The 25,193-nt window shown below is 37.3% G+C and overlaps 1 protein-coding gene across 5 annotated transcripts in view; it reads left to right on the forward strand.

Annotated features, from left to right (window-relative positions):
- Znf385d (zinc finger protein 385D) overlaps positions 1-25,193 on the forward strand; it is a 408,525-nt gene that overhangs the window by 172,229 nt on the left and 211,103 nt on the right. The window contains exon 3 of one of the 5 annotated variants that reach the window (XM_060391024.1): positions 20,657-20,742. The exons of the other annotated variants lie outside the window; for them this stretch is intronic. The gene's annotated coding sequence lies outside the window, so the exon portion shown is untranslated. The remainder of the gene's footprint in view (positions 1-20,656; positions 20,743-25,193) is intronic. 5 annotated transcript variants of the gene reach the window in all.

Raw genomic sequence — 25,193 nt, forward strand, 5'->3', positions numbered from 1 at the left:
GCCTGAAAGTAAGACTTTAGCATACAAGTCTAAAAGAGCTGGAGGCAACATGATACCTTTTATCCCCAAACAAAATGTAGAAACTTCACTGCAGCAAAATTGATCAGAAAAAAAAAATGGTTTTGACCCTTCACAACATCTCTTTGAAAACTAACAGCTAACTGACTGGATCCATAAGGTTGAATCTTAATGATCTCCACAGAGAGAGATGGTCAGGTTGTTCTGACAGTGGGGTGGAAAGGTCTGTGGTAGAATGTATTTAATGGAAACACAGTCACTGTGTGCAGATGCTTCCTATAATCAAGTGCTATTTTCTGCTTCAGGTCTCTTGTGAGAGAAAGATATAGTGGAGCACAGATTGCCTGTTTTGGGAATCAGGGGATCTGACCTCTCTCTGCTCTTCTTACCTTTGTGGTCTTGGAATTAATTTATTTTTTCAGCCATTGGTTGATTTACCCATTTCTGATGCTTCTTAAAATGTTTCAGGTTTTCAGATTTATGAATGGTGTTCCTCTGTGTATGATATTTCAAATGTACTATGTGCATTATTTAGGCTACTCACTGAAATGGTGCTCAAATGGTTTATTTATAAAAAGTTAATCAAAGGACTATCCTTAAAGTTCAGGATAGGGATAAAGCTACTAAAAATAACAATTTTCAGGAATCCAGTGGTGACATCATTACCATCTGTGGGCCTGATGGAACAAGGAAGAAGCTGTGGGACCAGGAAAGAGCTGGGACTGTACAGGAATGACTTCAAGGCTTGAATTGTGACACTAAAATGTAGCATCTACTCTCAAAGGCATGTGAACATTTATAAAAAACATTCCTGTAAGCCTCTCCTCTTACTCTGCTCTCTCCTATCTGCCTCCAATTGCCAAACATAATCCAAGGCAGGTGGAAAGGATGCAAGAAGTCAATGGGTAGCCTTTTCAGGGAACCCAGAAGGTGAGAGGGAGTGGCAGAAGAATACAAAAGAACACAAGTATGGGTTAATCATTCTACATTTGATAGACAGTGTTCTAGCCAATCATTAAAGGTCTGGGTGTTATTTATGGTCTATGAATGATTTGTCAGCCAGTGGTTCCTAAGTGTTAATGTTAAAAGTGATTAAACCTAAGAGGTAGATATCATTGGGAGGAGTTGGCGTCATTATCCTCAGAAAATATTAATGTAGTTCTTGGGGTATTGACTTTTCATATAAATAGAACAGTTATTAAGACAGAAGTTGGTATCAGAAATGGTATACTGGCTAATTTTATGTCATCTTGATAGAGATTAGACTCATCTGAGAAGAGGAAACCTTAAATGAAAAAATGACTTTATAACATTTGGCTATACGCAAGATTATTGAACTTTTTTTTTAAATTAATGATTGATGTGGGATACCCTAGTTCATTGTAAGTTGTGCCATTCCTAGGCTGGAGGTCATGCTTTATATAAAAATGCAGACTGAGGAAACAATGGAGAGCAAGCCAGTAAGCGGCACTTCTGCATGACCTCTGTATCAGTTCCTACCTCCAGGTTCTCAATCTGCTTAAGTTCCTAGTCTAACTTCCTTCCATGATATTTCAAATGTACTATGTGCATCATTTAGGCTACTCACTGAAATAGAATATGGATTTGGTATAAGCCAAATAAACTTTTTCCTCCTCAACTCACTTTTGTTCATGGCATTTTATCATAGCAATAGTAACCTAAACAAGGATATTGGGTTATTGCTGGAACAGGACTGACTATGCTATTTGTTGAAGAAATATGGAAGACTTTGGGCTAGAGATAATGAGTTGGATACTTAAAGCAGAGCTTAAGGAGCTTCCTAGTGGGAACATGGAGGATAATCTGAACTGTGAGGCCCTAAGTCAAGAAGTTTCAGAAGAGAAGAATATTACTAAGTGGCCTACACACCATTCTTGTATTTGGCAAAGAATGTGGCTGATTTTTCCCTTGTTCTAAAAAAATCTGCCTGAGGCTAAATTGAAGGGATTTGGATTAGTGGCCTTGGAAGAGGAGATTTCAAGATAGCCTAATATTGACTTTGTTATGTAGTTACAATTGACCGCTCTTATGCAGATATGTAATGAAAAAAAAAAAAAACAAGCTGAACAAGGAAAAATGCAAAATTGACAGTTTGAGGAGAAAAGGAACACCTGATAATATAATGCAGCTAAGTCTAGTGCTCAAGGAGATAAAAAGTTTAGAGAAAAGCCTGATGCTCAATGGAATAAAGAGTGCAGAACTCAAGGCAAAATTGCACCCAGTTAAACTTGCAACTGGTGAAAAGGAATTAAAGAAAATATTAAGAAGCTAAGAAAATCATCTACAACAGAACGCTGGTATAAATATACATAATCCAACTAGGAGGCCAAGTTCCATCTGTAATCAAACAGCATAATTTGGCAGCTTTGACCATGTCACTTTGGTTTTAGAACCACAGATACAAGAAAGATGTTACAGAATCTCTTTGTGGCTAAAGAAAGATGTTGAGCTGTTGAAGCAGGTGTTTGCATGGAGGCTCAAAGAAGCCAGTGCATGAAGATGTGAAGGTGGAGCCTAGGTCTCATTGGAGACCCCAAGATGCTGGTGATGCTGCTGTTGGAGAGGTTGGAAAGCTGTAGTCTAGTTTAGAACCAGCCCAAAAGAGGTGTGTTTCGCTCAACAAAGCTGAAAGGAGTTTGAGATCTGAACAACACTTTTACAACAGACATTGACATGCAAAATTTGGACTTTGCCCTTGGTTTGGGGTCTTGCTCTGTCCCAGCATTTCCTCACTATGCTCCTTTTCTTTTCTCTTAGAATGGTAATGTATACTCTGTGCCATTGTATATTGGAATTTTGTTATCTACATTTTGACTTGAATTTCTTTTTCAGGGGATTAGAGTTAAGAGATTGCCATGGGTATCAGAAGAGACACTTTTGCCTTTTTGAGACAGGGTTTCTCTGTGTAGCATGGGCTGTCCCAGATTTGCTTTATAGACCTCGCTAGACTGGAACTCTGAGTGTTCTATTAGCCTTTTTCTCCCTGAGTTATGGGATAAAAGACAAGAACCATCACACCTGACTCTCAGAAGACACTCTTAATTTTAGGTTTTTAAACAGTACTGAGATGGTGATAGAATATGGGGACATTTGAAAGTATAGTAAATGTACCTTTGAATTATATTAACAATCCTATGGAATGTGATGGTTTGAACAAGACTGATCCCATAGTTCATATATTTGAATGCTTGGTCTTTAGGGAGTGCTATTCTTTAATATGATTAGTCAAATTAAGAGATATGGCCTTATTGGAGAAAGTATGTCTCTGCTCGTGGGATATGAGATTTCAAAAGTTGATGCCAGGCCCAGTCTCTTTCTCTCCTCCCCTTTATCTCTCTCTCTCTTTCTCTTTCTTTCTCTGAGTGTATCTATCAGGATGTATCTCAGCTACTGCTTCAATACTTGCCTGCATGCACCATTCTTCCCACCAAGATGATAAAGAACCAAACCTCTGAAATGTAAACTGTTCCCCCAAGTTAACTGTCTTCTCTCATAAGACTTGTCTTAGTCATGGTGTCTTCTCACAGGATAGAACAGTGACCTTTTTCATTTTCTTTCCTGCCATGCTATTGTGCATCCATGGAGCCTGATAAGTAGATGCACTCATCTAATCGGGTACTTCTCTCCTCCAAAATTATTAACTAACTAAACTTATGCTTTTCATGAATATCAAACCTCAAGTATTTTCATAGCATCAGAAAATGGACAAAGAATGAAGTCCTCCAGTCTATTCATTTGCAACTGGAGTTAATGATAATTCTACCTCAACAGAGGAAAACAAGAATTAAATAAAAATAATAACCATCAGTGCTGAGTACATAAATGTTAAAGGCATTTATTACCTATAGTTCCATTGTACAAATAGAAAAAACAAAGAGAGAAAATGAAGCATTCTTCATTCTTTCCTGGGGCTGCAGTCCATTTCCAGGAAGGATTTCCTACTGTTTTTAGGTACTCTGTTTTTATTTTATATTAATTGTTTATTATAATTTTTTTTCTGTTTTTGGTTTTTGGTTTTGTGAGACTGGGTTTCTTTGTGTAGCCTTGGCTGTCCTGTACTCACTTTGTAGACCATGCTAGCCTTGAACTCACAGAATTCAGTCTGCCTCTGCCTTCCAGTGCCTGCCTTTGCCTCCCAGAATGCTTAGGATTACAGACATGTACCACCATGCCCTGCTACTGGATATTCTTTTCATCCTTCTTTTTCATATCTGAATTCTCATTCATGTGTGATCCATCCTTTTCTTTTCTCAAAAGGACAAATCCTTAGCTCCCAGAAGTCCTCTGTCTAGTCATCTCAATTCTAACTATATTATAACTGCCACACTCAGAGGAAGGGTCATGTTGTAAGCATTATTACTAAGTTGAAGTCCATTTCAGAATTGTATTGTCCCATTTCAGCATCTCTTAGTGGTGGTCTCTATCATTTCCTTGTCTCCTTTCTTGAATGTGAGGTATGTTCAATGCTGCTCTCTTCTGTTGTGTATTTGAATCCATCAACTAGTGCCATATGTGGATCATAATGTACCTTGACTACCTCTCCCAAGCTTTCTTTATATTCTTTCCTTTGCCTATAAATATTTCTTCATTCTTATCATTTGTATAAAGCAACTAGCTACATAAACAGATGACTATCTTTCTTTAACTTTTTGAAAGTGTCCCTCTTGGCAGCTGTGGGGCTGAGAGTTGTCAGTATACATTTCTTACATATGTGAAATTGTCTAAAAATAAATTTAACTTTTCAGAGTTTCTCTCTCTCCGACACATGCAACCCACCTCATAAGTAAATGAATATGTTTCATAAGATATTCTTCATAAGGTCTCCTCAAGCTGCTCCCTTTTGTCTCCTTCTTTTTCCTCTACCTGCTTTGGAAATGTAGTCTCTTAAATAAGTGACCTCATTACCTTGACTGTTGAAGTACAAGCTCACTCTACTAATTACTTTCTCTAAGTATCTTTGTAGAATATAGTCTCTACCCCCAGGAATCACCTCATTTCACCTTCTTAAATCTTACATGATGGGTCACCTGTCCCTTAACCACACAGCTTTTATCATGGATGCTAGCTGAAGGTTTCTTAAATGTTTCCTCTCTGTGTCCCCTTTTGCTAGGGAAATGCTTATATTTCCATGGGTACATGATATATAAAATAGGTATGCAAATCCAAGAGCCACGGTTAATATGTTATAATGAAATTTATTTTACAACAGTTCTTTGGTATGTAGATTATGTATGAGTACATACTATTTTATTTGTTAAAGAGGAAAGCAAGTTTTCCATACTAATGTAAATATGCTTCTTTATTTTTACACAAAAAGATAAATGTTTGCTAACCCTTTGGTACTGTATCCTCAAATGTTTTTGTTGATAAGCATTTTTTTTTTAGTGAAAATCAAAACCTTTTATACATAAATTCACAATACAAAAGGTTGAGGTACACTTATGGCTACTACAATGAATTATTACTTTTTAAATGATAGTTTAAGCCTGGAATTCAGACAAAAATTTTTAAAATCAAATATTCTAACATCATATAATCCAAAGATAGACTTATGATAAAGAATACTGGTAGGAAAATACTAAAAGTCTTTGTTTTCAAAATTTCACTATAAGAGCAGAAAATTTTGTCCATAAAATAAAGATACTACAATTCACAGCATGCAAGGTTCTGAAATATGAGCCAGGCAGTTTCTGTCAGTGTTCATTGGTATTGTGTGACATGGATAATATGGGTAAGGACAATGCCCACCTATGTTCGGAACCAAGGCCACAGGAAAGCTGTTGAAGGTATCATGGGCAAGCCCTGCCAGAAATACTCAGTGCCTTACACATTGACTCTTAATTAATTTTTCCTCATTTTTGTGTTAAAAAATGTTAATCATGTCCAACTTTTCAGGATGTCCACATTCAGTTCTGTGACTCACAGTTTCCAAAGCTCTAGAACACTTGTTCTTTTCTTCTTCCTTTTACTGATTACTGTTCTTTCCTTTCTAAGAAGCTGCCAGGCCACTCTGAGATACTCCTGGCGATGTGAACCAAGATGAGTTCACTTTGTCAAGGGGATCAGAGTAATAAAGTGGATTTTTAAAATGTATTATTATTACAATTTATTCACTTTGTATCCTGGCTGTATCCTCCTTGCTCATCTCTCCTTGTCCCACCATCACTCTGTCTTCAACTCCCACCCCCACCCCATGTCCCTCTATTCCACTGATAGGGGATGTTGTCTGCCCCTACTATCTGACCCTAGCCTATCAGGTCTCATCAGGATTGTCTAGATCCTTTTTCTCTGTGGCCTAGTAAGTCCACCCTGCCAGGGGGAGGTATTCAAAGAGCAGGCAACCCAGTTCATGCCAAAGACTGCCCCTGCTACCCTTACTAGGGAGCCCATGGAGACTGAGCTGCCCTGAAGTACATTTTTTCATTAAATTTTTATTTTTTTATATTGATTACAGTTTGTTCACTTTGTATCCCAGCAGTAGCCCTCTCCCTCCTCCCCTCCCAACCCTACTCCTCTCTCCCTCATCTCCTCCTATGCCCCTCTCCAAGTCCACGGATAGGGGAGGTCCTCCTCCCTTTCCATCTGACCCTAGCTTATCTGGTCTCATCAGAACTGGCTGCATTGTCCTCCTCTGTGGCCTGGCAAGGCTGCTACTATCTCAGGGAGAGGTGATCAAAGAGCCAGTCACTAAGTTCATGTTAGAGACAGTCCCTGTTCCCCTTACTAGGGTACCCACTTGGATACTGAGATGCCATGAGCTACATCTGAGAAGGGGTTCTAGGTTATATCCATGCATGGTCCTTGGTTGGAGTATCAGTCTCAGAAAAGACCCTTATGCTGAGATATTTTGGTTCTGTTGCTCTCATTGTGGAGCTCCTGTTCTTTCCAGGTCTTACTATCCCCCCCCAACTTCTTTCCTAAGATTCCCTGCACTCTGCCCAAAGTTTGTTTATGAGTCTCAGTGTCTGCTTTGATGCACTGCTGGGTAGACTTTCAGAGACCCTCTGTGGTAGGCTCCTGTCCTGTTTCCTGCTTTCTCCTTTGGAAGTAGGTTTTTTTAAAGTGACTTATAATTGTATTTTAGTGGCTTGAGTATGAGCCAATGAGCTATTTTCAGCACTTGAGTGAAAGCGCTATGCGCTAACCCAGAGGCCATGCATTCCACTTGTGCTTTTGTTGGCAGGTGTTCCTGGGTTAGGACAGAAGACTTCAGCCTTTCTTTCATATGTTTATTCTTTCTGCCCATATTCACAACTTACCAAAGAGAGATAGACTACTGAGTGAATGAAATGATTTGATTCCTCTCACCCCCACTTCTTTTAAGACAGAATTTTATGTATCCAAGACTAGCTTGAAGCATACTGGGTATCCAAGGATGACCTTAAATATCTGGATCCTTCTTTGTCCATCCAGCAAGCAAGCACTGGATAACAGGCTTGTTCACCAATAAGCCTAGTGTGTGTGTGCTACTGGGAATGGAATGGAGGATTGATTCACACATGTAGTCAAGAACCCTGATGACTAAGGAATATTCCTATTTCTGAAAGCCTGATTCTTAATTCTCAGTGTACATAAAAATCACATAGATAACTGACCAAATGAAGAGAGGTTATTAATGTTGCTGGCAGGGGCCCAAAATGGGTCTTAAAAAATTATCAGGTCTTGTTAGAATACATCACTCACACAGTATACCCTAATTTAGTCAATTTATTGGAAAGGGGTGCCAATGATTGCCTCAGGACTCAAAAGTATCTTTCAGGTAACTAAGGTCACTCAGTTGCTTAGCTTGCCAGAGAGCAAGGCATATTTGTTGCTTTTGAGCGAGGCAAGTAATTGATTTGATCATGTTTGTTTATAAAATACTGATAATGTTTTACAAAGAATTAGGGTAAAAAATTGCTTTCTCTTAGTGATTTCATGTTCAGAAACTTTGTAAAAGTGAAGCCTTGCACTAATGTGCTCAATGAGTGCTCAGAATTACCTGGTATAGCTACTTTGTAGATATTCATTTGAAAAAAAAAAAAAAATCCCCAGATACTGCTATTCTCAGTCTTTCCCATGTTTTGTTTTGTTTTGTTTTGTTTTGTTTGTTTGTTTGTTTTCCTATTAGGAGAACAGCCTCCAAGCTGAAAGCTTGGAAGCTTACAGGTTAGTTTTTACTCTTGAGTTTTTCTTGTAACACTTTGTGCTAATCAATTAGAAATATTCATGCTAATGAATTTGCATAAATGGTCTAATTAGTTGGAGTTTCTAAATCTTCTTGGAGGTTTTGAATGTTATTCTTTATTCTTGCAAATGAGTCAGTAGGAAGAATTCAGATTTGTTGGCCTATGGTTGATCTTCTGCTTAATAGAGGGAAAAACCTTAGATTTCACACCAAAGAGGTGGTTGCAAATGACTTTCTAGCATCTGGATAAGCTCCTTAGTAGAGGATACCCAGGACACTCTTCTTAGGAAGATAGGAAGACTGTCAGTCTCAAATAACTAGATTAATTTGTTTCTATCAAAGTGACACATATGTGCAAAAAGACCTAAACATAAAATATTCTAAAAATATAAGCCATAAAATACTAAGTTTCCCATAGAATTTCATTCAAAATTTCTCTGGAGTTTCTTTCAGGTTTTAAAAAGGTTTACTTTCTTCTACAACTTATACTCCTCCTTTATGGGCTCTTTCAGACTAAGCTTTCTTTTTACTGTCTTTCACCTATAGGTAATTCATTCTCATAGCTATTTTCTTATTCTTTTTAAATTTGAATTTTTTTGCTGATTAATTTTGGAAACTGAAGTTTGCAATTTTCCAGAACATTTTGTTGCCTTTTGAGCATTTGTTTTTATTAGCATCTTCCAGTTTCACACATGAATATATTGTACTGCAATAATTTTTGTTTGCTTGCTCTCCTGTGAAGAACCATTCTGGCTCCATCTTGGGCTTGAAAGCCGTATTATAGTAAAATGAGTTTGGTTCATTCCTGTTTATGATTAAACCCCTCTTTTTCAAGGATTGGGATATGCTCCACCTATAGTAACCTTACCTACTATAGGTTTTGTACTGCATGCTTCTGGAATGGCAATCATGTAGTTTCAAAAGTATTTATCTTGCAATCCTACCTATATTTCAAAAGGTTATGGGACCACTCATGACTACCTTGTTATGCCCATCTTACAACCATGTCTTTGTTTCAGTAAGGACTAACTAGTTTATTTACTGCAACTGTAAGCCCTGCCTATTTTGACTGCCAAATATCCCATTTAGAACCCCTTACCCTTAAGCTTCTTCCTCAACTCCAATGTTGGCCTCTTGAGCCCCAACTTAGAAGGAAGCAGCCCCATGTTTACAAATACAAAAGCTTGCTTTAATTAATTGTTTACTTTAATTTGACTGTGGTGATTTGGGTTGATGATCTTTCTCCTCCCATCTTTGGGATTAACACCTGCTCTTGTTTTGTAGGCTTGTGTTGCTTTGTTTTTGCTGTTTGTTTATGCACTTGCTTTCTATATTGGAAGCTCTTCTTGATGATATTATGGTGTCAGTTTTAATGTTGTATTTAAGGCAGATTCAGAAGTGGATTGATTCCTGTGTGACATTGATAGACCAACAGTGGAGAGTGATACAACTCCAATCTCTTTAGAAAACGACCAAGTCATCTTATTAGTAGCTCTCAGATGCTATTGAGTGTCATCATCTAACCTTTCTGGTTGCTACTCTATAGTGTTCATTTTTCTATGCTGTTCATCAAGACAGTATAAGTTTTGTATACCAATGACTTCAGTACTGGAACCACAAGCTATACGTTGCTATTGTTTGGAGGTTATTCATGCCAACTAAGAACTAGAATTGGATATTATTTACTTTTATTTTAATTGTAATTTCAGTAGCTACAGCTGACTAAGCTGACGTATATTGACTTCACAGGTGTAGATATTGGAGGAAGATGGGACTGTTGAATTCCACTAGTTAGTTTACTGTACTTCCTTAAATCTTAGTTTACTTTAATATACTTCCCTAAGTGACTGCTGTGTCTGCTCCTTTCATGGTTGCACATACTCAAAGGATATCCCTCTTTTTTTTCCTTGTAACTAGTACTAGGATAAAATTAAAAAAAAAAAAAAGATGTTGGACCTGCTAGTGTACCTATTCCGTATACAATCCAAAGTGTCAGCATTCCACCCCCAAGCAATATGGTGATAGACTGAAGATGCAGCTAGTTGGTAGTGTACTTGTATGCTCAGTGTATGCATAAGCCCTGGGATCTATCACTAATACTACACAAAGAGTGTATGGAGTCTACACCAATATCCCAAGCACCCAAGTGTTAAAAGCAGTAGGATCAAAAGTTTAAGGTGCTCTTTGGCTAATGTGTTGGTTAATTTGACAAAATACCAGATAAAACAGGAGAGTAAATGTTTGGGCTTACAGTTTAAGTACTGGCTCCATCTGGAAGCAAGGCATGATATTTAAAGAATATAATTTAAAGAATCTAGTGACAGTGCATCCACACTCAGGAAGCAGAAGAGATAAATGTTGATACTAAATTAATGTATCCTATTCTTTGCAGTCCAGGGATCATGCTATCTTCATTTAGGGTACCTCTTCCCTACTCAGTTAGCCTCATCAAGATTATCCTTGATTGACATTGTTAGTGTACACTCAGTTCCACTGGCCTGTTGTCGGGGACCTAGAAGCTGCTTAGTTTATGAACTGCTACTACATCCTGGTGAGCCAGGTGTGTATGGTCCAATAAAAGAACCCAATGGCCATGCTAGCTCTCACTCTGTTTTCTGTGTTCCTTCAATCTGTTTCCTGCACCCCATTTCTGCCTTTCTAGCTCTCTCTGTTCCCTGCCTGTCTGCATGTCTACATGTCCATTTGTCTACCTCTGTCTTTTCTCCAGGTCCTCACTCTTCTCCCTTCCCCCAATAAACCTCTTTTACACCAGATTTGTAGCATGTCGTAATTTCACAGGGATACATCTTGGCATGGGCCCACCAAGGATACCCCTTTACTGCATTATATTACATAGCAAACATACTCAGATTTTTCTACAAGGTAATTTTTAGGTCCTGTCAAGTTGATAATGCAAACCTTTGTAGCTACATAGTGAGTTCCAGGTCAACTCACAGGACTTGAGAGATCTTGTCTCAAAAGCAAACCAAACACAATAGAGTAGAGTAAAACACCTGCCACATTACCAGTCTTAAGAATGTGTAAATCAGATTATTAGGCTTTCTTAGCTTTCTCTCTTCCTCCTTGCTATGTTGCATAAGTGTTCCATGTCCCAAAAGCTTAGGGCCTAGCCAAGTGTGTCAGTGAGAGGTAGTGGAACTAGGTGCAGTCTAGTGGAAGAATTTCTAGGAGACCTGATTTCTTCAGCTTCATTCCCTTTCATGTTCTTTATGTGAAGTGAGCACTTTTCTTCCACTAGCCTCTTGCACTACACCATCTCACTACAGGAACAAAATCCCTAACCAGATATGGGTTAGAACCTGCAAAACTATGCAACACTTATAAATTGTTTATCTCAACTGTCTATAAATTACACAATGCTAACACAGTGCTCCTGTTTTATTCCCCTTTCTTTTGGTTCAGCATTTCCATGTACAGGGTTACGAATTTCTCATTACCATCCCATATGATTTTTAACTCTGCTTCTTGTTCTCATTGATTTTTTTAGGTGATAAATTTAAAAAAATATAGAAATTTACTTATTCCCCATCTTATGAGAGTGTTGCTTAAGCTCCCAGTTTAAATCTTTGCACTTCAAAAAGAGATAATGCTTTGTTTTGTGACTATCTTCAGATACTCGGTTTTTAAAATTCTTCCACCCACCTTAGAAATCCAAACATTAAAATATTGAATAGCTTTATTCTTAAAACCTTGATCAATTAGCAAATTCAAAGGGATAGCTCAAATCTGTCCAGAAAAATACTTTATAATTGACTAGGAAATTTTGGTTGATTATAGTGCCTTTATTTTCTTTAAAGAAGAATAAAAGAAATGATTGCAGTGTCTTCATGGACTATTTTATTAACAAAACTAGTTTCTTTTCTATTTTAGAGAACTCTCTATTTCAAAAATTTTACAATAGATACTAATAAGGCATATAGAATTTAGTCATTGGCTCCTTTAAAATAAGCATTTTCTGATTTATTTTACTAAGTTGTTTTCTATAATAAATACTGATGTAACATTGCTTATAGTGTCTTGCAAAAAAACATTTAAATCAAAGTAGAAGGATTTATTTTGAAAAATTTCAAATGCAAAAATTTTATGTGTACTTGCTAGAATTTTTTATTATTTTTTATTATGTCTCTTTCTCTATGTGTGCGTACATTTGTATGTGTGTGTGTGTGTGTGTGTGCATGTGTAGATGTGTATACTTACCATGGCACATATGTGGAAATCAGAGAATAAGATGAAGAAATTAATTCTCTCCTTCCAACAAGGGATTCTGGGGCTCCAAGTAGGTCATCATGTTTGAGAGCATCTGCATTTACTCCCTCCAGCCAGCTGCCTATCTCCTTGTCAGAAACTTCAAATAATCAGTCTAGTCTGAAAAAATTTATATAATATACATGTATTATATATATATATAAAACATAATATATATATATATGTATAAAACTGAAATCATTTCCAGTTGGTTTTATTTGCTCTATAGACCATATGAATTTAAGGGAAATCACTTTCCTCTTGTGTAGGATAAGAATAACATTGAAAGTCATTGTTGAATAATGGATAGGCATATAGCACATATGTACAGGGCAATTTTTCAAATGAGCTATCCTAGGAGAAACTTTTGCTGGACAAATCTTGAACCAAGTGCTTGCATAACTAAGAAAACTTTCCAGGTTTAAAAGGATGACATGGATATCTTCATGTTTCATGCTGTTTATGCTGTGCATGCCTACACCTCATCCATTCAGTAATATACATTCAGCAATCGGTACCATATCTGTTTTAGGCACAGTGTGTTGAGGACGGTTTGGTATATGATATGTAAACATGTTTTTGTTAACATTCCAAGTTGAGGATTTTAGTTTGTCCATACCTGTTAAGTGTCTCATGTAGAGCATGATCATTGCCAGGTGAAATTAGTTGAATTCTGAGGACTTTGAAGGGTATAAATGTGATAGTCTAGAGGAAGAAGCACAGCTGCTTGGAGGAGGACTGCTTGCGGCGGATCGTCCTCCTGCTGCATTTGTTGTTTGCTGATTTGCTGGTTACCTGGACTTCTGGATGAATGATATTGGTTTTACCCCTAAACCAGAAAGAACATTGCCCCTGTCCCCTCTAACTATCTTTCCCTCCTACCTGATGTTGAGGGGGCAGTTTGATAGCAATACTCTGCTAAGCTTGCAGACAGGAACCTGACAGAGCTGTCTTCTGAGAGACTATACACAGTAGTGCTTCAAAACGGATGCTGAGACTCACACCCAAACATTAGGCGATGTTTAGGGAGACTTGTGGAAAATTAGGAGGAAAGAAAAAAGGTCCCCCACCAGTAACCTAAACTACAAATGCTTCTGTATGGCATGCTCTAAGAATGGCAATCGCTTCTTTTTTTTTTTTTTCTTTCCAAAAATTTGTTTATATCCATCTTGCAACCCTACCTTTATTTCAAAAGGCTATATGACCACCACTACTTTGTTATGTCCACCTTGCAAGCATGTCTTTGCTTCAGGAGAGAGTAACTTACTATGCTTATTTTTGCTGCTATAACCCTACCTATTTTGCCTGCCGAATTCCCCATTTGGAAACTCCCTACCCCTGAGCTATAAAAGCTTCTCCTTCCTCACATCCAATATTGACCTCTTGAACTCTGCTTTAGGAGGGAAACAGCCACGTGCACTACACACACAGACATACCACACACACACACACACACACACACACACACACAGAGAGAGAGAGAGAGAGAGAGAGAGAGAGAGAAAGTGAGATACATACAGAGCTTGCTTTAATTAATTGCTTGCTTTAATTAATTTGACCATGATGATTTTTGTTGGTGGTCTTTTTCCTCCCATCTTTGGCAATAACACCCCTGAGCCTTTGTTTACTTTATATAACTATAATCATCTAATTTATATTTTAAATGAAAATAATTTATTCAGATACAAATTTATTTTTTCAATATAAGATTCTTTTGTTTCTTTCCATATCAATACGAGAAATTATTTGAGACTGCACTTTACTTTCTTTTTTCTGTGACAAACATTCATTTTGTTCAGTTTTGAGCAACAATCAGTTTTACTGTCATTAAAGCAAACTGGAACATTAAGCTCTCTAAAAGGGCCCGATGGGAAATCATTGCGTTGTCCTCGCCAGTTTCTTTTCCTAAAGTTCTTCTGTGCTTTCTTTTATTCTCCTTGTTGATTTTTCTCCTCTTAGCTAAAAATAATATTACTGTTACTTATAAGCTTTTTCTTTCTGTAGCTTTTGGAAAACTGAAACTTAGAAACTTTTCAAAATAATTCTGAAAAGGCTGTGGATGTATACTTTTGTTTGTATATTAACTACATATTTCCATATACATCTTATGTTTTTAAAGGAAAATACAAATTGAATTTATTTGCTTTCATTAAGAATTTATTTCCTTCTATCATAAATAAATAAAAAATAGAACGCCATACAAAAATCTCCACAATTCAAATTTCATTGCCGAACCTGAAAAATAAAATTGATCTCTCCTAAAGCGTGGCAAATAAATTTCATAGTTTGATCATGCTAAAAGTATGTAATCCTCTCTGTATCTCTTCAACATAGTACTTGAAGTTCTAGCTAGAGTAATAACACAACTAAGGAGATCAAGGGAATACAAATAGGAAAGTAAGAAGTCAACGTATCACTATTTGAGGATGATATGATAGTATATATGAGTGACCCCCAAAATTGAACCAGAGAACCCCTTTAGCTGATAAAGACCTTCAGTAAAATAGCTAGATACAAAATTAACTTAAAAAATACAGTAGCCCTATTGTATATGAAATACAAAAGGTCTGAGAAAGAAATTAGGGAACAGCACCCTTCACAATAGCCATACAACATAAAGTACCTTGGTGTGACTCTAACCAAGCAAATGAAAGACCTGTTTGAAAAAAAAACAAAAAAACAAAACAACAACAACAACAACAAAAAAATCCCACCTCAAGTCTCTGAAGAAAGTAATTGCAGAAAAGATCAGAAGATGGAAAGATCTCCCATGCTCATGGATCAGTAGAATTAACATAGTGAAAATGACCATCCTGCCAAAAGCAATCTACAAATTCAATGAAATTCCCATTAAAATACCAACACAATTCCTTACAAACCTTGAAAGAACAATTCTAATCTACACAAAAACAAAACAAAACAAAACAAAAAAAAAAAAACACCACAAAATTGCCAAAATAATCCTGTACAACAACAGATTGTCTGGAGCTATCTCTATCCCTGATCTCAAGCTGTACAACAGAGCAATAGTAATAAAAACTGCATGGTACTGGAATAGAAACATAATGGTAGATTAACGCAATCGAACTGAAGACCCAGAAATAAATACACACATCTATGGATACTTGATGTTTGACAAAGAAGCCAAAACCATACGGTGGAGAAAAGACAGCATCTTCAACAAATTGTGCTGATCTAACTGGATGTCTACTTGTAGAAACGTGCAAATAGATCCATATTTATTACCAAAACTAAATTTCAAGTGGATCAAAGACCTCAACATAAAACCAGACACACTAAACCTGTTAGAAGAAAAGGTGGGGAAGAGCCTTGAACTCACTGGCACAGGAGACAACTTTCTGAACAGAACACCAACAGCACAGGCTCTAAGATCAACAATCAATAAATGAGATCTGGGTAGAGTTTCTTAGAAGACAACCCTGTCAGGCTCCTGTTGAAAGCTTAGCAGAGAGTTGTTCATATTTCAGGATTTGGCATTCTCTCATAAGGTAGGTTTTTGGTTGAGCCAGGCATTGGTTGTGTATTGCCTCAATCTCTGTTCTATTTTTATCCCTGCACATCTTGTAGGTATAGTTAATTTGGGTTTAGGATTCATTTGGGTCCTCTAGTAAGGGAAGTGGGGACTGCATTGGACAAAGACTCACTTGCCAGCTCTTTGACCACTTCCCCCTGATGGGCCTACCTTGTCAGGCCATAGGGGAAGAGGACATGTTCAGTACTGATGCAACTAGATGAGCTGGAGTGAATAGGAAATGGATCTCCCCTTTTCTGAGGAATAAGTGAAGGGGTAAGGAAAAGGGAAGAGTAATACAAGGTAGGACTGGGAGGAGAGAAGACTGAGGCTACAAGCAGGATGTAAAGTCAATAAAAAATAACTTAAAAAATAAATAAAAAATAAAAATATTGTCTAATAAAAAATATGTAATAATGATTTAGCCTGTGAGGTATTAGTTGAAATGAGTTTTCAAACAGGTATTGTGAAGTAAAAGGTTTCTTTAACTATGGTGCACTAACAATTACATTTAGTTTTGTTTTTTTTTTCAAAAGATTTACTTTTATGTCTATTTTATGTGCCTTATTCTCTGTGTGCAGACACAGGAGCTCAGGTGCCTCCATAGGCTAGAAGAGGATATTGAATTCCCTGGTTCTGAAGTTACAGGCAGTTGTGAACCATGTCACAGGGCTGTAGGGAACAAAATTTAAGTTCTCTGGAGTAGCAGGCAGTCTCAATCACTGAGCCATTTCTACAACCTCACATTAAGCCTTCCTTTTTGCAGGTATGTCACTGTTCCAGGTCATCTTTTGCATTTTATTATTTATTAGTTGCCACCTGGGCCGCTCTTGTTTTGTGTTTCTCCTGTTTTTCCATGTTTAGTCATCTACATGTTAGCTGGATTCAACCTTGCAGAAGTGTCTATCCAAACTGTGATCTGTATTCCACATGTGCTCTAGGATAGCTATCAATGAGACCCAACACAAGAGCATAAACATATTAAATATTATGAATCAGTTTTGTAGCTATATTCTGTCTCTTCCTTGTGTGATAATCCAGGATGAATGTTATAGTTGACAAGGTCATGATGGACATTTGTAAGGCTGATTACTGTACTGTTGTTCATCCTTTATCTAAAACAAACTTAAGATCTTATTTGAGAGCCCTTTGCTGCATGCACTGCAACTGCATGCTCATCAATCCATCCACCGATCTACTTTACTTTGTGGTGTCAATTTGCTTTCTCATTTACGGTCTTTTCTAAAGCTCAAATCGCAGCTTCATGCTTTTTTCCAATGAAGTGTTCCTTCTTTCCTCCAGTCAGAGAGTACTCTCATTTTCTCTCTTCCTTTGACTTTGTCTATAATTTTCTGTTCTTTCTACATTCTTTAAATTTCTTGTTGGAATAGAATAGAATGTCTCCTTGTTTCTAGAATTGTCTTTAACAACTGCCTTTTAGTTCTTATAAATTATCCAGTTTCAGGAACATTGCTTGTTCCATTTAACAACTACCATGCAATGTGAATTATAGGACTTCAGTCGGTGTGAGGAGGGGAGCTAGTGTCATATTATAACAGTATGTGTAAGTTTTCCCATCAGGGAACTATATTAAGCTTCATTAACTGGGTCATAAATTATAACCAGCTGATTAGGCTCTTAACTAAACCAATTTGTTTTTTTTTTTCGTTCCTCATTGTCTTGCCAGTTTCTCAGCATAAAGTTTGCATTAGTTACTTTCTTTTTTTTTATTTTTTTATTTTTATTTTTTTTAATTTTTTTTTTATCAGTTACATTTTATTAACTCTGTATCCCAGCTGTGTCCCGATCCCTCATTCCCTCCCAGTCCCTCCCTCCCTTCCTCATCTCCACCGTGCCCCTTTCCAAGTCCACTGATAGGGGGGACCTCCTCCCCATTCATCTGATCCTGTTTTATCAGGTATCTTCAGGACTGGCTGCAAAGCCCTCCTCTGTGGCCTAACAGGACTGCTCCTCCCTTCGGGGGTGGGGAGACCAAAGAGCCAGTCATTGAGTTCCTGTTAGAAATAGTCCCTGTTCCCCTCACTTTGGGAAAGCAATTGGTTACTGAGCTACCACAGGCTACATCTGAGTGGAGGTTCTAGGTTATATCCATACATGGTCCTTGGTTGAATGTCAGTCTCAGAAAAGACTGTGCCCAGATATATTTGGTCCTTGTGGAGCTCCTATCCTTTCCCCATCAGACTAACTCCCCTTCTTTCTTATGATTCCCTGTACTCTGCCAAAGGTTTGGTCATGAGTCTTTGCTTTGAAAACACTGCTAGTTAGAGTCTTTCAGATGAGCTCAGTAGACTCCTGTCATACGTTCAATGCACATCCCATCTGTCTTTCTAAATGAGGATTGATCATCTTACCCCATGTCCGCTCAATTGATTATCTTTTTTAGGTGTATAGATTTCATTATGTTTATCATATCTTATAAGTCTATATAAGTGAGTATATCCCATGTTTGTCTTTCTCCTTCTGGGATATTTCACTCAGAATGATCTTTTCTAGATCCCACCATTTGCCTGCAAATTTCATGAGTTCCTCCTTTTTGATTGCTGAGTAGTATTCCATTGTATAAAAAGACCACAATTTCTGTACCCATTCCACCGTTGATGGACATCTGGGTTGTTTCCAGGTTCTGGCTATTACAAATAAAGCTGCTATAAACATGGTTGAGCAAGTGTCCTTTTTTGTGTACTTGAACAAACTTTGGGTATATACCTAGCAGTGGTATAGCTGGGTCTGGAGGAAGCACTATTCCTATTTGTCTTAGAAAGCGCCAGATAGCTTTCCAGAGTGGTTGTACCAGTTTACATTCCCACCAGCAGTGGAGGAGGGTTCCCCTTTCTCCACAACCTCTCCAGCATGTGTTATCGCTTGAGTTTTTCATCTTGGCCATTCTGATGGGTGTAAGGTGATATCTCAGGGTCGTTTTGATTTGCATTTCCCTGATGGCTAATGAGGATGAGCATTTCTTTAAGTATTTTTCTGCCATTCGATATTCCTCTGTCGAGAATTCTCTGTTTAGCTCTGTTCCCCATTTTTTAATTGGATTACTTGGATAACTAAACCAATTTGAAAAGCAAGTCTTATTTAAATGAACAGCTTTGGTTGTATATCCATGTTTTTTGTTTTTTGTTTTAATGTCATTTTGTTACCATTTTAAGATTCTTGCTATACAATGATACCTGGAAAATACTGGGAAAATCTGTCATAGCTATGAAATAAAAGAAAGATATGTAATTCCTCAAAATTAATTACTTAAAAGATGGGAACCATTTTAGACTAAGCAGGATACTTCCAAGTATACAATTATAGGTAGAAATCACAGCAATACAGCAATTCTAAAGCTGCACTCTTCCCACCCCCATCATTATCCTTGAGATTTTTTTTTTTGAGACAGGGTTTTTCTCTGTGTAGCCTTGGTTGTCCTGGAACTCACCATGCAGAGTAGGCTGTCCTTGAACTCACAGAAATCTGCTTGCCTCTGTCTCCCAAAGTGATGGGATAACAGGTGTGTGCCACCATGCCCTGCTATCCTTAAGAGATGGAGTTGGTTTCCGCCTTCCACTTTCCCGATGGTGAGGGCTCTCTGTCACAAACAACTCCACATTTGGCTAAGGCTGAGGATCTGGCTTGCTTCCATGTATGTGGACCTTTCTGCATTGCCCACGTGGCACGCTGGGGTTGGCTACCCAGAGGCTATTTAAGCTGTGGGCTGGCTTTCCCCAGGGTCAGATGATTGTTCACGGTTCCTGAATAAACTAATAATAAATAAAAAAAAAGACTATACTCCCTACCAAAAAAAAAAAAAAAAAAGAATTCTTTTCACTTTCAAAGAGAAGAAGGAACTGGGAAAAAAATAAAAGCTGAGGTAGGCTTGAACTTGCTGTAGCATACCTTCCACTCAATGACAGCATCATTTCTAAACAAAGAGAAAAGCGTAAGATTGGTAGAGGTGTTTCTTCTGACTATGTCATAAGCAGTGTAAGGTCTGTGAACAAAAAGTTCTGGACTCCAGAATACTTGAGAACTTTTATTTTAAGTTGAATAGTGGGGTTAGTGACTTGTTGATCTCTTTCCTTTTTGATTTTATCTATCCTTTCAATATTGTTACAAAACTACTGAAATATTGGCCAACATCTTCCAACTCAAATGATGTCTTGTTTTAAGGGCTAGACTACAATACAGAGGTTCCTAAGATAACTGCTTTCTCTGTGTCATCCATTTCTTTCCATGGAAAATGAGAGAGAGTGTATCCTTGTGTGTTTTACTTTACTGTGTGCTTTCATGACACTCCAGGTAAAAATTTTAAATTACTAATTTTTATTTTGTGTTGCGAAATTACTCAGATATCCAAATCAATCTTATCAGAAGATACTAAATTCAAAATGGGCAGAAAACCACTGCAGAATTAAGCATTGGAGGATAAAGTATGAAGTGTACTAGTGATTTCGGAATGATCACCCAAGGACCTCTATGTCTATCTTTTTCTTGGTCCAGATTGTGTCCATAGGTGATGTCAATCCTCTTTAAGGATTTTACCTACATTTATTCTACTTAAGCCCATTTAGTGAGATGTGATTCTGTGAAAACCAATCATTTCCCTGAGTGAGCAGAGTGCTGTGGTTTTTTGGATTTCTTAGAACATGCTATTGAAGATGGAGAGCGATGCTGGAGATTAGCCTATTGCTATTTCTAGAGGAAGCCCAGCAATCAGTGTGCATTTGCAGTAAGTATTCTACTATCTTCAAATCTATTTTCATTTCTTTTAAATTATGTTTTTTTACCCTTATATCTGTGTGTGAGTATATTCAGGTGAGTGCCATGCACACTGAGGCCAGAGGCATTTGAAACACCCAAAGTTGGAGTTACAGGGAGTTGTAAACTGTTGTACATGGATGTTGGGAGCCAAACTTGGGTCATGTGTAAGAGTAGTACATGATTTTAACCACGGAACCATGTCTTCAGCCTCTGCTATCCCATTTTAAAAGTGAAAAATAGGGCTTGAAGAATGAAGCAGGGAAATGAGTGAAGGTGAAACTGCATTTTCAAGGCACCTGCAATGATTGTCCAATACAGGGCTTTATGGTACTTGGAACTCTGAAGAATGAAGCACACACCTACATACACACACACACATACACACACTGGCTCTGCCCACTGTCTGTGAATATTGGTAGAAATTCTTTGCAAATTATTTGTCAAAGTTTTAGTTCTTTTAGGACAAACATATAGTTTAATGTTTTTGATGAGAGGTAGCACAATAATTTATAACATTATAAACTACTTCAATATTTAATAAACCATGTATTTTACTTGTGATAACAAGTAAGCAGTTTTTGATTTTGTATTTTGACTCCTCTGGGCTACATATATATGTTTATATAGTTAAATTTTATAATATATACAATTACATGTAATTTATATTGTTAAGCACATGTCTACCATTATCATTATTCCCAATAGTTAATAACAGAATCCACTTCTGCCAGAGGTCATGAGTTTCTATTGCATCTTCATTTTATAAGTCATGACCAGAAGAATTGAATGACATTGTGAAATGGCCCAGAATTCAATTGATTGAAAAGTATAAAAATAAAAAATATTTTTGAGACAAGTCAAAGTACAGGAAAAACTACACATTAAACTTCACTTGTTTTTTTTTTTTCTAGTTTTTTTTTTCTTCTGTTAGACACCATGCTTATGACACAGTTTCTATCTCAGGGATGGTTGAAGGGCCCAGGTTGCACACTATCAGGCTGCCTTTGTCACCCTTACCATGTCTTTTCCTTGTTGACTTCAGTGGACTTTCTCACATCAACTTCTTCTATTGTTTATTTTTTCACGAGAACCACTGGGCCACTGTCCCAGGCTTGGAGGCAATGGCACCCAGGACATCCTTTGGAGCAGGGACAGGGGTAGGAGTATGCTTCTTCTCCAGCAGCACTAAACCTGGTAGATTCAGTCGGAAAACCTGTGTGGGAATCAGTATCCATTACCTGGCTCTTTTTCTAGTCCTTATCTGCTTTCTTCTTCTCTTCTTCCTTTTCTTCCTCCTCCTTCTTCTCTTCCTTCTCCTCCTCTTCCTTGACATCCTTCCTCTTCTTTTTCCATTCTCTCTCTCTGTCTCTCTGTCTATCTCCCTCTCCCTCCCTTGTATTTGTGCATTGTAATCTTTGTTTAGAGTGTGCTTCTAGAAGCCAGGTCTAGGATAGAATTGTTTCAAATTAAAAGCACACAGAATACATTATTAGCCAACTCTACTCTATTCCTATCACTGTGTCTTTTCAAACAAAGGAAGTCCAAAGAACCAGAGAAAATGTGAATAACTAAATGACTTAGTGGGTCAGGTGTGAACCATTACATAGGAAATTGGATGGCTTTCATTTTGAAGAAAACAATTCTGAGCATTGTGCTAATGAACCTGCCCTATCCTGCAGAAGACCTCTGTGTCATCATGACCAGAGAAAGCTACTTGTCTGCTGTCTCCATGCAGGCATACCAATTTTATTTCATGTCCAGTCTGCTGAAGGTTCAGGTGTACTCCTGAAAACATGTATAGACAGGAAATATCAGTCAGTGTGGTCTTCGCATCAATAGAAAGTTTTCAGTAAGACTCAGCACTGACCATGCCCAGGCCCTGACACCTTTCTCCTTTAAATGACTTTCCTGTCTTTCTCCCTGTTTCTAGGACTACTGTACTTTCAGTTCTCTCATTTCATGGCCAGTTACCTTAGACAGTCTTTTTCCAAATTGTTCAAGTAATTTTAAAGGGACCCATGATCTTTGCAAGTGTTCAAAGTGCATTATATATAATGTATGCACCCGTGTGTGCACACAGGTATGTTCATGCTTGGAATAGGGAAGAGTTGTACATAAAAAAGATTTACTAAACATAATAAAAGCAAGACAGACCAAAGACTCCTGCAACATTGCATATACTTTCTTCATACTTCTCTTGTTCAAACACCTTAGTAGAGGAAACTTATCAATTACAGAACTTTGTTCAGGAAGGACAGAGACATTTACATTTCAGAAGTTGCTTTGGATGCAAGGGCCTGATTTAAGGTGATGTGTGAAATTTAGAAATCAAAGACAAGACTTGTCTTGGAAGTAAGGTTAAAGATTAGAGGGCAGAAACATTTTAAAGAACAGTTAATGGAGATAGAAGAGGATGATATTTAGTCCTCCTGCCTCACTAATACACCAGTTGTAAGAGGCTTCTCTCAAAAGCAAGTGAATTGAATTGAATAGGACTGGTTGATAGTGGCCAGAAAACAAGTGACAATGGATAGCAGCTTTTCAGTAGCAGGAGAAGGGCATGGGTGACTGCTAGCTATTATCCCTTATGGTTGCCAATGCACAGGGACACACTGAAGTAATACAAGGGTCAAATCTCAAAAGGTCAGAAGCTGTCTGTGTGTGTGCTCTTTCAGCCCTGGCTGCCCCTTAGTGAGACAGGGAGTAGAGCACACTAAGAAAATAGCCTGCCTTTAGATCAGTCTTTCATTTGATTTAGATCAATGTATGGCTTTATGTTTTAGAATGCTTTCCTGGTGGAAGTTTTGTGCTTTGATTGACAGATGTTAGCTGCTTTTGAATTATAAGAAAAAAATTGACTAGTTTTTATTCTCAACGTTACCTGTTGCTGGGATTTGAATCTTAAAATAGAAGTCACCATTTCATTCATATTTAATGGATTTGATTTGAGAACAGAAATTTTAGCTAACAAAAGCTTTTCTACAGATATATTCTTTTAACTTTTCTTTTACAAAGAGCCAAAAATTACACAAGATAATCAACCATTGTTGCTATGAGGACAAGATTACTAGGGAAGATGTTCTCTGAGAAAATATAAGTATGTTAAAAAGATCAAAACAGAAGAGAATAATGTAATGCCCATTGATTCACTGCTAACTGAAGCTATAGATAACTTGTTTTCTTGGGGTTTGTTTATAATTTTAAAATATGTGTGTTTTTAAATTAGAACACTGAATCATATTAAGTAGAAGGTCTCTGGATTTGAATAAAATGATGTAGGAAAGAATGGTATCTTTACAATTTGAAAAGAATCTTTAAAAATTTTATAGGAAATGATGGAAACTAGAGTATATGATATGGCTCAGCTGGTAAAGGTTCTTGCTGTCAGTCCTGAGCATCTGAGCTTGATTCCCAGGACTCAGAAGATGGAAGTAGAGAGTAGAAAATAACTCCTGTAAGTTATTTTCTGTATTTTTCTTCTGTTTTTCTGTTTGTTTTATTTTTTGAGACAGGTTTTCTCTGTGTAGTCATGCCTGTTCTGGGACTCATTCTGTAGACCAGGCTGGCCTGGAACTCAGAGAGATCTGCCTGCCTCTGTCTCCTGAGTGCTGGGATTAAATGCGTGCATCACCACCACCTGGCATTCTCTGACTTTTATGTGCATAGCACACACACACACACACACACACACACACACACGCGCGCGCGCGCGAACCAGGTTAAAAAAAATGTTTTTTAAAAAGAGTGGAAATCAGTAGGGTATCTTCATAGTGGTTTGATTTGCTTAGAAAATTCAAGGAAAATATTAGAATTACAAGAGATAATTACAACAACATGTTATATGCCAAAACTATAATAATTAACTCTGACAAATATACTATTACTGAATCCCTATAAAATACCTATATAATAACTATAGTTATAGTCACATAATTTTATCTCCTTTATAAATAATCAGACTTAAATGGACTAGATACTTTACCTGTCACCATTAGCAATTAGATGATATATGAAGAGTATCAGGCTTTAGCAGCTGCTGAGTATGAATATCAATATCAAAAGAGATGAAAATTCCCAAATTTGGTTGATCTAGGATGGAAACTTCTAATAAGAAATGTGATAGAAGGATAGTGTAGCAGTCAACAAATGAGGCCATGGTTTCTGAGAGGGATATTATGAAGGAATTAGAAATACAAAAGACACTCTGTGTGAACTTTCAGACAGAGAATGGGGTGAATGAGATGAACAAATGATTTAAGATCCTGAAGGCAGGCAGTTCCTGATAATCCAAGGTCAGGATGTGACTGTAGTGTAGGTTAACAACATTAAAGCTATCATGTGTGTCTTTATATGAGGCAATTAAGACTCTCTATAACTTCATTTGTGTACATATTACATTCAATATGGCTGGATTATAAA

The sequence above is a fragment of the Meriones unguiculatus genome, chromosome 9, assembly GCF_030254825.1.
Source record: "Meriones unguiculatus strain TT.TT164.6M chromosome 9, Bangor_MerUng_6.1, whole genome shotgun sequence".
Taxonomy (NCBI): Eukaryota; Metazoa; Chordata; class Mammalia; order Rodentia; family Muridae; genus Meriones; species Meriones unguiculatus.